General features: G+C 44.0%; 1 protein-coding gene across 1 annotated transcript in view; it reads left to right on the top strand.

Annotated features, from left to right (window-relative positions):
• EMC2 (ER membrane protein complex subunit 2) overlaps positions 1 to 17,763 on the top strand; it is a 188,750-nt gene that overhangs the window by 38,816 nt on the left and 132,171 nt on the right. The window lies entirely within an intron of this gene.

Genomic DNA, 17,763 nt, shown 5'->3' with positions numbered 1-17,763 from the left:
TAAATAATCTTGTTAACAACACTTCTTCTTCTGTCGTGCTGTTACGCTACAATTGGCGACGAGGGCTGGTGGAACAAGGGTCTGCAGACTAAATTTGAAGACGCAAGCTTGATTGACGAAACTTGTGGTCGGAGCAAGGAGCATTTTAATCTTAAAAAGTGAGTACACGGCGGGATACGGCGAGCGATGATTGAGTTTATATCGATATGAAAAATCTTAGCGCAAAGGATATTGGCTGCGCATAAATTTTATGAGAGACTTTTAAAATATTAAAAGATTTAAATGAAAGAATGAGCAGTTCGTCTGAGGAGTTGACTGTCAAAAATCATCTGTAAACGCCGCTCTGCTTGTGAAAACTAACGTGTGAGACTTCTGTGATCAGCGCTTCGTTGACAGGGCAACAGCTGAGGTGTCAGTCGTTTACCTCAGCTGAGCCGCGTGAAGCATGCCGGGAGTGTAAGTGGATTAGCCAACAGAAACGCGCGTCACTGTGCGTGCGCAACGTGCGGCCATTTTGGGAATCGGTCTGACTGAATTAAAACGAGCGCAAGGAAGTAAAAGCTCGTAAATATTGCATTTTTGAAGGATTAAAAGGATTTCTTGTTATCGCAACAAAACGCAAGTAAGCACACAAGAATTATAACGTTTTAAATAAACGATAAACAGCAAAGCCATCCGACAAGTCTGCTGTGTAGTAATAATTAGAGTTAAAATAATAAGCAGAATATGGCTGAATGCAACAATATATGTGCACCTCCTCGGTTTCTAGATGAACCTGGTAAGCCCACTATGAAATGGAAAAAGTGGGTGAGGGCTTTTGAAAATTACATCGTGTCAATTGATGGGAAGGCTTTTGACGCTGAAAGAAAGTGTTCTTTGTTGTTTGGGCTATTAGGAAAAGCAGGACAGGATATTTTTGACAGCCTGCCCGAATATGAGAGTCCACCCGGAACATTTGTGCCATTAAATGAGTATCAGGAGGCGTTGAAAAGGTTAGAAAGACAATTCGATGAGGAGAATAATATAATGGTTGCAAGACATAAATTTGCCCAAAGGAAACAACAAGAAGGGGAAAGTGTGGAAGACTATGTTGCATGTCTAAGAGTTCTGGCAGTAGAATGTGAATATGAGGAAATGACGGATGTGTACATAAGGGACCAAATAGTTTTCTACTGCTATACTAAGAAGGTGCAGCAAAGACTGTTAGCGTGTAAGAGACCATCCTTGCAGGAAGTCATTGACATTGCTAGGGGTATTGAAAGGTCTCTAATTTCCACTAAAGAATTGTCTTCAACAACGAATAATACTAATGTATTTTATTTACAGGACAAGAGGAAAGTTGATGGTAAAGCGAGTGAAAGAAGTGTAGGTGAAAGGAAGGTGGTAGGTAAGCAGTTGTGCTGTTTCAGGTGTGGTTCAAATGAACACTTAGCTGATTTTAAAAATTGTCCTGCAGTAGGCAAAAAGTGTCTCAAATGTAAAAGATATGGTCACTATACCACCTTGTGTAAAACCAAAAGAATGAGCAATAGCATGAGTATAAATGCGTAGGAAATTTTGATGAAGAAATGTGTGCGAATATAGTTTTATATGTTGAAATGGAGGAAGGAAAGATAAAGGGTCCAGTAAGTGACGTGAAAATTGGTGAGGTTGATCTAAAATTTACAGCTGATTCAGGTGCGCCCATAACAACCATATCAGATACTCTTTTTGAAGAAAAATGGAAAGGTGTTCAACTAATAGAATCTGATATAAACCCGAAAGCATTTGGGGAGAAGGAAATAAATATGCTGGGGTATTTCATTGACACTGTGAGTTTCAAGGGAAGAGTAATTGAAACAAAGATTTATGTAGCAGAGAAAGGGAGGATACTAGTAGGATGGAGAGACCTGGCCCAACTCGGGGTGGTACTGGTGCCGGGGGCAAAAGACCCAGTGATATTAAGAGATGAATGGGTGAACAGCATATGCTTAAAAGATTTTGATGGAGACTTAGAATCTGTTTTTGAAAAACATAAGGAAGTGTTTAAAAATGAAATAGGTTGTGTGACGGGGTTCAGTCATGACATCAAACTAAAGGAGGACGCTATACCATGTAAACACAAAGTAAGATCAATACCATTGTCCATAAGAACTGAATTGAGGGAAGTGCTTGAGAAGTTGAAGGGTGAAGGTGTAATTGAAGAGGCAGAAGAGTCTGAATGGGTTTCTGCCATTGTAGTATCGAAGAAGAAAAAGACAGGGGACATTAGGCTGTGTGTAGACCTGAGGTCACTTAATAAAAACATTATTGTGAACTGCCATCCCCTACCAAAAATCCAGGACATTCTACAGTCAACATCCGGTTCAAAATACTTTTCATTAATCGACTTAAGAGCCGCGTATCATCAGGTATGCCTGTCGGAAAAGTCCCAAAAATTGACAACTTTCATCACGCCCTTTGGTGCATTCAGGTATGTTAGACTCCCCTTTGGCTTAGCATCATCTTCAGGGGTTTTCCAGAAACTCATGGATATTTTGTTTGGGAAGATGAAAGGGGTGGAAGCCTTTCAAGATGACATTCTTTTGCATTCCAAAACCGAACAAGAGCACATAAAATTGATTGAAATGGTTTTAGACATTTTGGAAAAGAAAGGCATGACAGTCTCAAAGGATAAGTGCAAGTTCATGACAGAGGAGATTGAATACTTAGGGCATGTCCTGACAGCTGAAGGTATCTCGCCAAAAGATGATTTAGTGCACGCAATAAGGGAGGCCCCGGAACCTAAAAATAAGGAAACACTCAAGTCATTCCTTGGCCTCAGTGAATATTATGCGAAGTTCATTAAAAAATATGCTGAAAAGGTGGAGCCACTTAGGAGACTGTTGAAAAAGAATGTGACCTATAACTGGAAGGATGAACAAGTTGAAGCGTTCAGGTTAATCAAGGAGGAAATAGCGAATGCTCCTGCATTGAAACCATATGACTCACAATTGGATAATGTAGTAACTGTGGATGCAAGTAATGAGGGCATCGGCGCTGTGTTTTGCCAGAAAAAGGGAAGTGAAGAGAACACGATAGCGTTCATTTCTAGGATGCTAAATGACACGGAGGTCCACTACAGCACAATTGAGCGTGAAACTTTGGCTTGTGTGTGGGCAGTGCACAAACTCAAGGACTATCTGTGGGGGAAGAGTTTCACACTAGTAACCGACCATAAACCATTGGTTTATATGATGGATGGCAAAGGTCGAGGCAACGGAAACGCAAGCTCTAGGTTAATAAGACTAATGTCAAAACTCCAGGAATATAATTTCAAAATTGAGCACATTAAAGGAGGAAAAAACAGTAGAGCGGACTGCTTGTCCAGGTTGCCAGTAAAGGGGCAAAAGAGCGAAGAACAGGACGACAATGAGTGTGTAGTTGCGCATATTGATGCCACAGTTATGTGCGAAGGATCCATAACTGAAAAAGAATGGGAGGAGAGTATGGAAAAAGATAACGTCATGATCAAAGTAAAAAAGTATGTACAAACTGTATGGCCACATGTAAGAAATCTTGAAGATGAACTGAGGTCTTACCAGCAGGTAAATGATGAACTAACGCTAGAGAATGGCTACTTGAAAAGAGGTGAAGTTTTTGTTCCGCCATTTGAACTCAGACAAAAGATCATTAAGTTGGCTCACAGAGGGCATCCAGGCACCACGGCCACAAAAAAAGTATTAAGAATGCACTATTGGTGGCCAGGTGTGGACAGTGAAATCAGGAGTTATGTGGACAATTGCGAGAAATGCTTAAAGTCAGATAAGCATTGGAGAATTGAAAAGAACGAACTCCAAATGGTGGAAATTCCGGATGGGCCTTGGGCCAAAATAGCAATAGACTTTGCAGGACCTTTCAACATCTTGCCAGATGGGTGCAGGTACCTAATAGTTTTGACAGACTACTATACCAAGTGGGTGTGCTACAAATTTGTAAATATGGTGACAACAGAAGTGGTCATAAAGTTTCTTGAAAAAGCATTTGAAAGTGAGGGACAGCCTAAGATCATGGTGTCGGATAACGGATCACAACTGATATCACGAGCAATGGTTGAGTTCTTGGAAAAGAGAGGAATTATACAGGAGAAGACACCTCTATACAGTCCAAAGAGCAATGGTCAAGTAGAGAGAATAAACAGATTCTTCAAAGAAGGAATCCAAATGGCCATAGCAAATAATATGGATGTAAAAGAATTAATTAAGGAAAAAATCAGTGCATATAACAACACACCAAAAGAAGCCACCGGATATACACCATTTTACCTGATGAGAGGAAGAGCATGTAACACTATCATAACACCAAAAATAAGTGGGTGGAAAGGAACAGCTGTGGAGGTGAGTGAAGTGTGTGAAAAGGAACTCAATGTGAAGGAGAACATAGAGAACAAACAAGTGAAAAACAAGGTGTACTCTGATATGGTAAATAGAGCTAAAAACAAGAGCATAGCACCTGGAGACTGGGTGTTAGTAAAGAAGCCTGGGTTGGTAAGTAAGGGGGAATCCAGGCTCAGCAAGCCCATGAAAATTGGCAGAGCATCAGGTGGTGCAGTTTTCATAGAAGGAGAAGGATGGCGTAGTAAAGACGATGTGGTAAGACTCAAACATGGGCAAGAAAAAATTATAATGAGGAATATGGAAGAAGGAGATACGAGTCTTAATGAAAGCGTTCTGGAATGGGAAGACATATCTAGCAGCACAGAACTGTTGCAATCCTATGACAGCCAAGAGGGTTCATCTGCTTTGAGAGACAGTTCTAGAAATCGTTCTGATGGCAGTGGGAATACCGTCCTGGCTCAGGATGACCCTGTGCTAGAAAACAATGTAGAGGTAATTGGATCCTCTGTTACAGGAGTGAAGGACACGGAAATCAATCACTCTGGGGGGTTGTCTTCCAGGGTGGGCAGAGTTATCAACTTGCCGACAAGGTTTAAGGATTATGTTATGGAATAAAACTTTTCCTGTTTTTTGATGGAGAAAGGGAGATATTGTACATGTTATATTGTTCTGGGGGTAATAAGTTTGTGTCCTCAGTATGTTTTCCCTTTCCTTTAGGTAGCGTCACTCCGAATGTTCTAATTTGTATTTAAGTGACGTCACCGTTATCTATGTGACAGATGACAGCTGACTCCCGTAGTGACTGCCATTAATTCCCGCTCCCTGCGGGCCCTTGTAACTACAATAAATAATCTTGTTAACAACACTTCTTCTTCTGTCGTGCTGTTACGCTACAAAAGGGAAATGTCAAATCCAATTGAACAATTGAAAAGCAGCTAACAAACATTCTTTTCAGTTTTCAGCTCAAAACAAAGGCAGTTTTTGAAAAATCATTAGGTAATAACCAACAGTTTTATGGTTTTGGATATACCCTCGATAAAACTATTCAGTGAAATTATGTCACATGCTTTTGGTCACAAATCAGCCAATTCAAATATTTTGGCACTCGTTAATCTGGCGGAGAGGTAATTTCGGTAACAATAATTATCCAGGAGCTACCCCTTTACCTAAGTCAATGCTCCAGCATTATTTTCTTAACCATGACACTCACAATATTTGTGTGCCACTGAAGTCTTCTCTCCTAACCACAGCATTATTTTGATCCTCGATGCGCTAGCTTTTTTTCCCCTCTCATTTTCATTTTTATCTTCTCCACCAATTGTATTCGGTAACGAATCCCCGAGCCAGCAAGTTGATGCCAAATGTCTTTCTTTTTTTTTGTTGCTTTTTTATATAGTGTGACCTCGACCCAAAGGTATTGGTGCATTTTACATGAGTGCCAGTTACATTACACAAGGACACATTAATTTTTGGTAGACATGGGGAGATTAATTGATTTGCCTAGTCTCACTCAATGTTGAGCCTATACAGAAACTCGAAGTTGGCTCCCAAGCGACAGTTATGACCTCTCCCTTACATCGTCCTATTTGCTAACGAAATGGGAGTGAGTTCTATACACAGCAAAATGCAGCTTGAAGTCCACGGGAGTAAAGTGGAGTGCACCCTGTCTGCGCACCTCAACATGGCAATAGAGGCTCTTTAATGCCTTATTTTGGGCACTACACTCCTTTTCACCCCCAACAAGTCTGGAGAGGACCATTTGACCGCCTTAAGCATGAAAATATCCTGTGCTTAATCCGGTCAGTCCCCTCAAGGCCATTCAGATAGTACAGCATTGGTGAATGTGAGCTACTACTCTGTTATCTGATTGCCTTCTGGAGAGAACGACGGCAGTCTAGGGTTTGATAGAATATGCTGAGGCAGCATTCGCTGAGAATCGCACATTTCTAGGTTGAGGTATTACTGTTAACAGTTCAGTTCAGTTCAGAAAAACTTTATTTCGGTCAGTACGACCTAAAAAAGTGCAACTCCTAAAATTATATACAACATACATACATAATTGCTCACAAATATCAAAATGGGACATTAAAAACAGCATCCCAACTGTCTTCAAACCTCGTGAATAAAAGGCTAGTCAATAGGTATACTACAGGCAGGCGAGCTATACAATTACATATCGGGAAGTGCATGATACAATAAATAAATAGTTAAAAAACAGGAGTAATCTGTAGGGGAAATTAAAACCATAGCACAATAAAGAACTTGATCGTGGTTTATAAAATATACAGTTGTTAAAAATATTACATTAAAATCGTTGCTACATGCCCTAGGCCTCATTAGATAATTTCAGTAGAGCTCTTTTAGTGCACCGCATGGAAAAGAAAAATCTGGAGACTGAAAACACGATCGAGATGCTAAGATCAGATATCAGTTTTCGGAATGTCTCCCGATGGTGCCTGCTGCCAATATTTCTGCAGATCTGGACCAACCAGCGTTTCCGAGCCTTGTGGTAGCCGGGACAGCCCAAAAACACATGCTGCACTGATTTGTCTGTGAAACCACAGGCAGGGCACTGTACCTTTTGGTCTTGCTCCACTTTGCCGTATAACAACGGAGCGGGAGGACCCCAAACCTAAATTGTAGGAAAAGCTTTCTTGCCTCCACCGGTGTAATCCGGTCTAGTATTGACTCAAAGCGGGCAACATCCTTAACTTCCAAGAAGGCTAAGGATAGTATGCTCGTCTTGGGACAAGAATGTAGTTGAGCCCTTCTATATTCTTCATGCTAGGCCGAGGCAGGCACGATCTGGGTCCGTCCAATAATCACCCAGGCCCATAATGGTCAGTAGAGATTTTATGTGTGCAAACCATGGAAGTGTAACTGCACCCCGGGCTGGCATAACCTCCAATAACTCCTCCCTGTATGTCAGTAGTTCAGGAGTGGACCAAAGGCGACGCCAGTACAATATAGGTCTAAGACTCGAAGTGTCTGCAATCAAACCTGAATCTAATCGTAACTGAATCAGCGGGGTTCTCGTTGGTAATCTGTACAACTGTCTGAGGAATTGATTTTCTATTTTTAGAAGGGAATCTAATTTGGAATGACCCCATAACTCGGCGCCATATAATGCGCCCCCTCGCGCTTGTGCCTTATAAATTATTTTTAACAGTCCTCAAATATTCATAGGTTTTCCTTCTCTTAGAAATAAAATGAAGGACAAGCAGAACACCCAGGGCGTTTTCTGTTGCACACCATACATTCTGAAGGCATCCAAAAACAAGAGAAAGAATAGTTTTGGTCTTTTGCAAGGAAGGATCAACTCTGCCATGTTCTTATAGAGACCCTCCACAGGAGCTAAAGTGTCAGTGGGTGGCAGGCACTTTCAGGAGAGCATAGACAAGACCCACTCACTGTGCGCTTACAATCACTCACAAACCTTTACCCTAGGAGTGGCTCCTATGCACAGTGCACCGTAATTACCTCAGGGTTTTTTGCTGAGTGGTTGCATTCAGCTAACGATCAGGATGCAGCAGCATACCTCTCTTTAAAGTAGTTAATTTGCTCACATGAAACACGAGTGCAAGAGATGCCTTCATTGCCTCACTACGGTGCATCTTATGAGCTTTTTAAAAGGGTCCGCTCAGCTGGTGGTTTTACAATACCTTTTGCCACTTCACTAGACGTGTCCTTGAAACAAGCTGACACGGTTTCCTGAAATGTATTGGCATTTTCCATCATGGTAAATAAATCTACCACGATCTGCAATACTTCTACTCTTTAATATCTATGTGCACCCTTACTCAATCAAAAAATATTCTCTAATCAGTTCCATTGTGGACCAACTTTAACCAGCTTATATTGAAGTTTCTAGACACGAAGCCACCTTAACACAAGTCTTCAACCTATTTTATACATTAGACTACAAGACTTCTTCCAACCAGGACCGCACATGGGCAGTTTCTGAGGCTCGGTTCCCAATTTAATGCAAAAACCCCAGATACGGGTATTTTTATTCAGTATTCTATATTGGTTAGGTAGTTGAACGGGTACTTTGATTCCCTCGAGACCGACAGGTTAAATAGTCACATTTTGCGCATAACCGTAACGCAGTAACTGAGTACACCTTTGTTTTTCCAGCACCTTTTATTGACGTACATGATTGACTTCTGACTATGAAAGTGGTGGCACGCACCATAAATTTCATTTTCGAGCTGGTTCAATATTGAGAATGAAGGAAACTGGATCGCATTGTGCACTAGATCAACTAAAGAGAATTTGATGGTGTACTTGGCATGCTCAAATTAAAGAAATCGTCCTTAAGCAGTTTGACAAAAATGATTGCCAGTGCTACCTGTTTGGCAAAGAATAACTTGTTAAGCTGTAAAGTAAATATTTATTGGTGGTGTTTATCCACAATACAAACGTGTTAACATTTTTTTATTGAAAGCTTTTTTGTAGTATTTTTCTTCTTTGCAAATGTGGGTGGACACTTTTAAAACATGCATGTGTCGAAACACCATCTCCGATTTTAAAAGGAAACTAAAAATAAATAAATAACAAGCAGTGGAAATTCAAAGGCCCTCAGCAGCTAAGAGGCCCAATGAAAACCTAAAGGTCGAAATATTAAATGGGATTCTTGGGCGCCTGTCACAGACCGATAAAAGCAAGTCATCTTGCTTAAACGATATGTAGAGTCTTGCTCTAGCCGTCTGCCCCAAGAGAGAGTTTTCCGAAAAGGGTCAGAAATATAATGTGTGATATTTGGCGGTTCTGCTGTTTCTCTATAGCAACTAGGGTTTCTAAGGCAATTCTTTTGACTGATTTAAATAGCATCGTCAAGCCTAGCCAAAGACTACTATTACCCAATATATGACAAATAATTTCTGGCTCGAATATTTGCCAGGTTACTCCCATTGTGTGTTAAGTGTTCAGTTCTTTTCTCTGATTAAATTGGCAGCGTTTATAAGCTCTTTTATGGATGTTCACCGTTCGACACTGTCTGAGTACGTGTTTTATTTCATACAACATATACAGAGTACAGTGCCGGTGTTAGTCCATTTCATCACCATATGTTGTTTGTCCTGTGCAGTAGTTTTCTCGTTACTCCTTGTGACTTAATGAGTCTAGCAAAGGCTGCGCTTGCGCTGCTCTCTCTGGGAGAAAACTGATGTTTCAGAGAGTGGGGCTTGAACCCGCCCCTCTTCTCCATTCCAGTGTCTCCCTGTGGGCCACCTACCTCGTCTAGTGTGAACCACCCTGCACTGACCCAGTTTGAGCCCCCCCTCCCTCGTGCAAACCTGCCTGCTCTATTTCCGTGTGGACTTACTTCCCTGCACCGTCTCGCAGGTACCCATCTGCACTGACCCCCCCACACTACACTGCCCATGTGAAGCGTCCTGCTTTGCCCGCCTTTGAGCCCCCACAATGCCATCATTTGTGATCTCCCCTGCACTGACCCCAATTATATTGACCCACGCAAATCCCACTGCGCCGTCTCCTTGTGACTCTCTTGCACTGACCGTCTTCTGAACCTCACTGCACTGACCCTGTTTGACTCCCACTATGGTGGACTCCCACTACACTGCCCCCACGTGAGCCCCTGCCATCGTTTCCGTCCCTGTGCCACCCTCGACCGAGAACCATCGTCTCATCTTAGTCCCAAGCTGCTGTCACTGTCTCAAAGCAGTCACTACAAAAGAACCTCACCCCACATGGCGTCCTTCGGGCCTGGCCCAAGTTACTCACCGTTTTGTACCATTTTGTTCGCCATAAGTTGGCAGGGTATGCTCAAACATGAGTCGCTTGCTCACTTTGCCACTGGATTCAAGCAAGCCAGGCTGAAGACGGCTGAAATGACAGAAACCGGTCCTCGGAAGCTTGTTTCCGGTCCAGGGAAGGCATGGCTTGGCAGTTCGGGCTGGACTATTCCCATGTGGCACAGGGTCAGGCTGATTTGCATATGGCCATGTCTGAACTGGGGTGGCAGAGTGGGCTAAAGAACGGTGATGGATTAAACCCAGATCTGTTGACTGGGTGTGTTTGATTGGTTCAGATGCTCCGTCCATCACCACCCCCTTTTGTACAATTTTGTTCGCCATAAGTTGGCAGGGTATGCTCCGACGTGAGTCCCTTGCTCACTTTGCCACTGGATTCAAGCAAGCCAGGCTGAAGACGGCTAAAATGCCAGAAACCGGTCCTCGGAAGCTTGTTTCCGGTCCAGGGAAGGCATGGCTTGGCAGTTCGGGCTGGACTGTTCCCATGAGGCACAGGGTCAGACTGATTTGCATATGGCCATGTCTGAACTGGGGTGGCAGAGTGGGCTAAAGAACGGTGATGGATTAAACCCAGATCTATTGACTGGGTGTGAGTGTTTGATTGGTTCAGATGCTCCGTCCAACACCACCTCCTTTTGTACCATTTTGTTCGCCATAAGTTGGCAGGGTATGCTCAGACGTGAGTCCCTTGCTCACTTTGCCACTGGATTCAAGCAAGCCATGCTGAAGACGGCTGAAATGCCAGAAACCGGTCCTCGGAAGCTTGTTTCCGGTCCAGGGAAGGCATTGCTTGGCAGTTCGGGCTGGACTGTTCCCATGAGGCACAGGGTCAGACTGATTTGCATATGGCCATGTCTGAACTGGGGTGGCAGAGTGGGCTAAAGAACGGTGATGGATTAAACCCAGATCTGTTGACTGGGTGTGAGTGATTGATTTGTTCAGATGCTCCTTCCATCACCACCCCCTTTTGTACCATTTTGTTCGCCATAAGTTGGCAGGGTATGCTCAGACGTGAGTCCTTTGCTCACTTTGCCACTGGATTCAAGCAAGCCAAGCTGAAGACTGCTGAAATGCCAGAAACCGGTCCACGGAAGCTTCTTTCCGGTCCAGGGAAGGCATGGCTTGGCAGTTCGGGCTGGACTGTTCCCATGAGGCACAGGGTCAGACTGATTTGCATATGGCCATGTCTGAACTGGGGTGGCAGAGTGGGCTAGAGAACGGTGATGGATTAAACCCAGATCTGTTGACTGGGTGTGAGTGTTTGATTGGTTCAGATGCTCCGTCCATCACCACCCCCTTTTGTACCAAGTTACTCACCGTGGCGTGTAGGAAACAGATCGCTTGCGGCTCACACTGGGAGCCTGACACCTCAGTTCAGATCGCCAACGGGCACATCACCCGGCTTCATCCGACCCCCATGGCTGGTCCTAATACTGAACAAAGCAGAAATCGGCAGCGGCTGCACGAGTTTGTATGCAAATTGCCATTTCTTGTCCCATCACGACTACTTTGTCTACTGACCTTTCTTCCCATGTCGAGGGAGAAAACACAGTGCCATTGCCCCACAGCACACATCCTGCCTTTTCTCCCAGCACCTACCGTGCTAGTCACCTAGTTCAGTCAGCCACTCGACCAACCCCCCCCCACCCCTTCGCCCCTCGGAACATTAAACTTTTCGTATCTCCCTCAGAACCCTCCCACCCATTCCAATTGTGCCATGGCACATGTCATATATTTATTATAGCACTCACCCTACCTACAATGTAACATAGTATTTTGTTCACTATTATGTGTCGCCCTCTGGCCCTAGGACCTTAGTATGTTTTACATGTTTTTTCTAGAACATTCCCCCTGAAGAAGAGCCATTGGCTCGAAATGCATCGGAGACAGATGTCTCAGTGTACTGCTACATAGTCAAATAATTGACTAATTTGGATCTCTGACATTGTACCTACCATTGGATATGCTATCATGTGATGAAATATGATTTGACTAATAAATAAAAGATGACATCGACCCAAACTACTTTGATGGGATTCTAAACATCTAACTACTTATTGGCGTGCCATCGCCTCCCAGGTGTGCTGTCAAATTCATCCTTACTCGGAGTAAGGTTTCGCAGACATTCTTTACAGCTGGAACATGGGTGGGAGGAGCCCGAGGTTCCAGCCACTTAATTACGCTGGCCTACAGATTTGGGGAGGGGAAAGCGGGTTGGAGGGGAGGCACTTTATCGACTCTCCTCCTGATTACCCACCACCACCACCCTGCTCTGTGCTCCTTTCTGCCTCCCAGTCCGGTTGTTTACAAGCATGGTGTTGGCCCCGGGTCCAGCAGGCCCGTTGCTTTGCACCCGGCCGGCTCAGTTCCTTGGCACGGCTCAGCCGGTATCGGGCAGAAAGGTGGAGAAAAGAGGGAGGACACTCCGGGCTCCCTGCCCTTGCAGGAAGCGGACGGCCCTCCTCCACGGCCTCCGGTGTCTTCCACTGCGCCCCCACCACCCACGATGTAGCCCCACTGGGGGCCTCAACAGGAGGCCGCACCATACCGGAAGATTCCCCGCCACTACGTGCTATAGGGGCGGGGGCTAGCTTGCAACTTACTGCAGGTACTGTTCTTCAGGGCCAATTCTCCTGTCCGGGCCCGCTCCAGAAGCAGCGGCCCACTGCTCTACTACCTCCGAGCTCCAGGTTTATTCTGTCCAGTGGGCAGCGGGCTATCGCTGGCGTCGAGTCCCTCCCCGCCATGGACTCCTTTACATAGCGTCTAATCAGCCTTCGCAACGCAGGGCACATTCCATGCCTATCGCCAGTACCAGCTACACTTCTTGTAGGCCGTGTCATCATAGTGGCCCGGCCAGGCGACCTGCCCCTCCATGTCTCCACATGAAAACGGGCCAAGGTCCAAGGAACGGGTCGGAAGAAGTTCACCTGACACCTCGAATCCCCACAAGGCGTCCCGAAGCTCAGGTGTCCGGAGATAATGTTGTCGTCAGGTAAGAGGACTGCGGATCACCCTTGGGCAGTGAGAGCTTCAACAAGGCTCGCCCACCATCTTGGCCACCCAGGCCACGCCCCCTCAGGAATGTTTTCAATCTAAGAAAATCAGTTATATTATCTTTTAAAATAATGTGGGCTAAGCCAGGAGCATCCACAATAAACAGGCAACTGATTCTCCACAGTCACTATGGGGGGGATGGGGGAGGAGCAGCCGAGAGGCTCTCTTTTACGTAAGCCTCACTCCAAGGCAGTGTGTGCCCTCGGTGAGCAGGCCCCTGCTTTCTGAAGATCAGGCGGCATCTGGCCTTGGCACAGGCCCATCCAAACACAGGTGCGCTGTGGCTATTCTGATGCATTGTTACCTGCTGTCGGGCCCGGGACCAGATGCTGTAAACAACCCCTGTAGCCAGCGGGATATCTTAATCAAACATATAAGGGGGTACACGTCTGAGATTTGCCCCAAAGAGCTACACAGTACCCAGTAAAAAATAAATCACTGCACCAATCCTTCAGCCTTGAGTAAAGCAGTAATACTATGTAATAATGTCATAATATTTTTTTTTTTTTTTTACCGGAAGGCTTTCATTCCTTAACAGCTCAGCCCCAAAGTTTATCGCCATGTCTTTGATCGTAGTGAAATATATAACCTCAGTGACACATAGCTGCTACATGTTTCCATGTCACGAGCAATATCATAACCTAGTGCTGGCATTTTAGCCAACGGCACTTGCAAGCTGGTTATTTCCAATAGTAAATGCAAAACTTTAAGACTTTTGGATGTGAAGTTGCTGGCGAAAAAGGCTGCACTCACTGAACGTGTAAGCACGCAGTATGCTTGGCAGCTACGTGTGTGTGAGAGACAGTGTGTGTAAGCACTGGTGAGTTCATATAATTTGGAGTATGTTTTAGACTTCTCTGCACTCTTGCTGCAGGGTGCTGACCGGTCTGCAAAGGGCGCACCGGGATGATGATCGGGGGCTCGCAACATGCCCTCCTTCTACGGACGTCTCTGAGTGTGGCTCTATGTGTGTCTCTGTGTGTGTGTGTGTGTGGCTCTGTGTGTGTGTGTGGCTCTGTGTGTGGGTAGCTCTGTGTGGCTCTGTGTGTTTGTGGCTCTGTGTGTGTGTGGCTGTGTGTGTGACTGTGTGTGTGTGTATGGCTCTCTGTGTTTGTGGCTCTGTGTGTGGCTCTGTGTGTGTGTGGCTCTGTGTGTGTGTGTGGCTCTGTGTGTGACTGTGTGTATGTGTGGCTCTGTGTGTGTGTGGCTATGTGTGTGTGGCTGTGTGTGGCTCTGTGTGTGTGGCTCTGTGTGTGTGGCTCTGTGTGTGTGTGGCTCTGTGTATGTGTGGCTCTGTGTATGTGTGTGTGTGTGGCTCTGTGCGTGTGGCTGTGCGTGTGTTTCTGTGGCTCTGTGTGTGGCTCTGTGTGTGTGTGTGCAAATCAAATAGGTGTCGCATTTGCGAGAGATTAAGCTATTGGCATTGTAAATGACAATGCCATTTATTTATCTGTTTTCAAAACCAACACATAAATAAAAAGTTTGTCATTTACAATGCCAATAGCTCTAACTTTTGCAAAGGCGAGACCGTTGCATTGGAAATTCTTGTTTATGTTACTTATGGAAGTATAAAGAAATGCTACCTCATGTTTGATGTTACTTATGGAAGTGTGAAGAAATTTTGCTTCATTTGTTATGTTCCTTATGGAAGAATAAAGAAATATTAATTCAATTTTGATGGTTGAGTATTACAAAACAGATTCACAGTACAAAACATAAAATATTACATAGACCTCAATACGGGATTGTTGTCTGCTGCTTAATTAACCCCAGTAAAGTGCCTCCAAAAAAGCTTGTTGGTAGCTTCAAAGCTTCACCACATGTTGCACCAAGGCAACAAAAAAATGAGATGTACAATTGCTTAGTTTGCATAATCAACGGGGTGCCATTAGTAAGGGTCCTCATCGATCCAGAAAATAAATCAGTTCTTAATACTGGTACAGAAAGGAACTGCGTTACTGCCTTTCTGTTTATGACGACTTGGCCTTTTTGACGCCACGGGTGGCCACCCACATACCAATAAGTCTCCTTACGTAATTTAGTGATGATTGGGAGGGCTTTCCAACAGGAGCTCTGTAGTAGGGATGGATATTATGGGCACAGCTTATATGAACTTATTAGGTTGAACAAACTTTCTTACAGTAATGTGCCAGACCTACTGTAAGAACGATTCCCACTCCAGATCTAAGCCCCCATACACCATGAAGGGAGAACACCTACTAGTACATCTCTTTGCTCTAGAGCTGCGCCTCAGCGCACGCTGAGCATTCTAATACTTCACAGAATATAAATCCCCCATGTTCTACTATAAACAACAAGGGAATGCAGATAGCCCATTACCACACACCATCCCCCTTAATAATCAGAGAGAGAAAAAACTATGCAACAATGTAACCTCTTCATTAAAATAATATCTGTCAATTCTGTACCATCTGTTAAAATTTGTTTAAATACATACATAGTCCTTAATCTTCAAAGGCTTTTTTATGAGACTCCCTTACCTAGCAGTAGTATTTTGACCCTTTGCTTCAGTATTTCGGATTTTTTACTGATTGGATTTGCCACTATCTTAAACACCATTCTTTTAATTTAATTCATTACATTTTGTATTTGGCCCCATAAGCCCATCGTTATTGTTTGATGAAGCTTTCATTTCTTCCATTCAATCATAATTTCTTTGATCCAGTATACCATTATATAATTCGTGCTTAAATTTAACAAATCTGCTTAAGTGCCATACCTTTCTATCGCTGAGGAGTGTTGAATTGCAAAAAAAATGTACACACTCTCATGGAGTCAAAAAATTAGCTTTCACCCTTACGTTCTTTTTCTTCACTTTGACCCAAGGACCCACTTCAGTTGGGACCATTTTGACTCCCTGTTTCTTGTAGTACTAATCTTTGTATACTTGCTTAGCTACTCCTAGTTTCTTCTTTACATTTTCAGGAGATCACTCTTCTACTTGCTCTCAGGTACCCATGCTAAACCTTTACTAATGGCAGTGACGGCTCCTCAGCTAAGGTGGAGGAGCGTCACCCCACTGACTTCAATAGGAAAAAAAAATTATAACCTATTGTTATTATTTTCTTTTTCCCATTGAAGTGAGTGGCTCCCAGGGTGGGGCTTGGCTTGCCAGAGCACAGAGAGCAGTGGTTTGCACTCCTTAAGTGTGCAGCACTGTTTGGCTGGCCCTCTTGGACTGGCTAAACAGTCCTGTGCACTTTGCATCTTCCCCACCAGGCAGCATTACATAGCCGGGTCAGGAACATGCAAAGCCTCCCAGTCCCCGTCTGAGCGTAGTGGTTTGGCGCTTAGATCAATCACAACACTGCACTGCAGCTTTGTGATTGGCTATAGGGAGCCTGGGATTCTGTGTGCTTTTAAACCATTAACCTACCTTTCTTTATGTGTAGGTAGGTTAATGGGGGGTATATTTTGTAGAATGTGGACACACGGGGTGATGTGATTTATGATTTATTGGATGGTAGATGGGGGGGGGAAGGTGTGGGGTAGTGCCAGTGTTTGTGAGAAAAGGGTGACGAACATGGGGAAATTAAGAGTTTGATTTTAAAATACGCTAAGTGAATGTCTTGCATTAAGAAACAAGAGATACTGGGTTTGGGGCACATTTGTTTAAATGGAGCAAAATAACAAACAGTGGTTTTAATTTTGTAGTTACCCCTGACGAAGGGCCATCGATCCCGAATTGCATTGGCGTTATGCGATGATGACTATTCAGGATGAACGGTGTATTCCCCATGTGCTTGAGAAAAAGGCCTGGACAGGCATATCTTGAGCATTGGAAGCTAAGGGAAAAAATTAAGCCTTGCATGTGGATGGAGAAAGTTATGAATAAACATTTGTTGGAAATATGGATTAAAATGAAATAAAAATGGATGATCAAATTCAAAATGGAGTCTGTTGAGTATTGAAGGATGTTGCTGTGCGGTTAGGAATGGGGGTGTAATTGCTCTCTGCTTTTCTCAGATTTAAATACATGTGCCGGGGGCAGAGCACAAGTCCAGTCTGCACGCTGGAGATTATTAGTTATGCCTGGATCAATCATGAACATTCTAAAGAACGTTGGTGTGCATTCTATCATTTATTTTGACACAGGGGTTTGTGCGCCATGTTGATTCTTCATTTTTCTGTGCACCTAGAGACGCAGGCTGCAATGGCAATTTGCATGAGCTTGGTGAGGGGTCCCTTAGGGTGGAACATTTCGTGCTGCATCCCTTAGGGACCCTCTTTTGTTCCAAGGCCCTAGGTACCATGGGTAACACTTACTAAGGACCTTCAGGAATCCTTAAGGGGGCCATTTTTTCTTTAGTCGCTTCTATTCAGGCAGACCTCTGTATCTTTCAGGTTTAGAGGTCATCAGCAACAGGTCCCATCATTCAATTCTAACCGTTTCATCACATAGCCATAAGGTAATAGCAGGAAAGGTTTGTAAAAAACCATAAACAAGTACACACTTCAGTAAGAATATTCTTAACCAAACGCAAAATGCATTTCAGTTATGGTTTGCTTTTCTGTTTAATACTAATATGCAAATGAGTTTAAACATGACGGACACT

This window comes from Lissotriton helveticus, chromosome 4_1, assembly GCF_964261635.1.
Source record: "Lissotriton helveticus chromosome 4_1, aLisHel1.1, whole genome shotgun sequence".
Taxonomy (NCBI): Eukaryota; Metazoa; Chordata; class Amphibia; order Caudata; family Salamandridae; genus Lissotriton; species Lissotriton helveticus.
The sequence above is the reverse complement of the archived record's forward strand: the minus strand, read 5'-3'. Positions and strand labels throughout refer to the sequence as shown.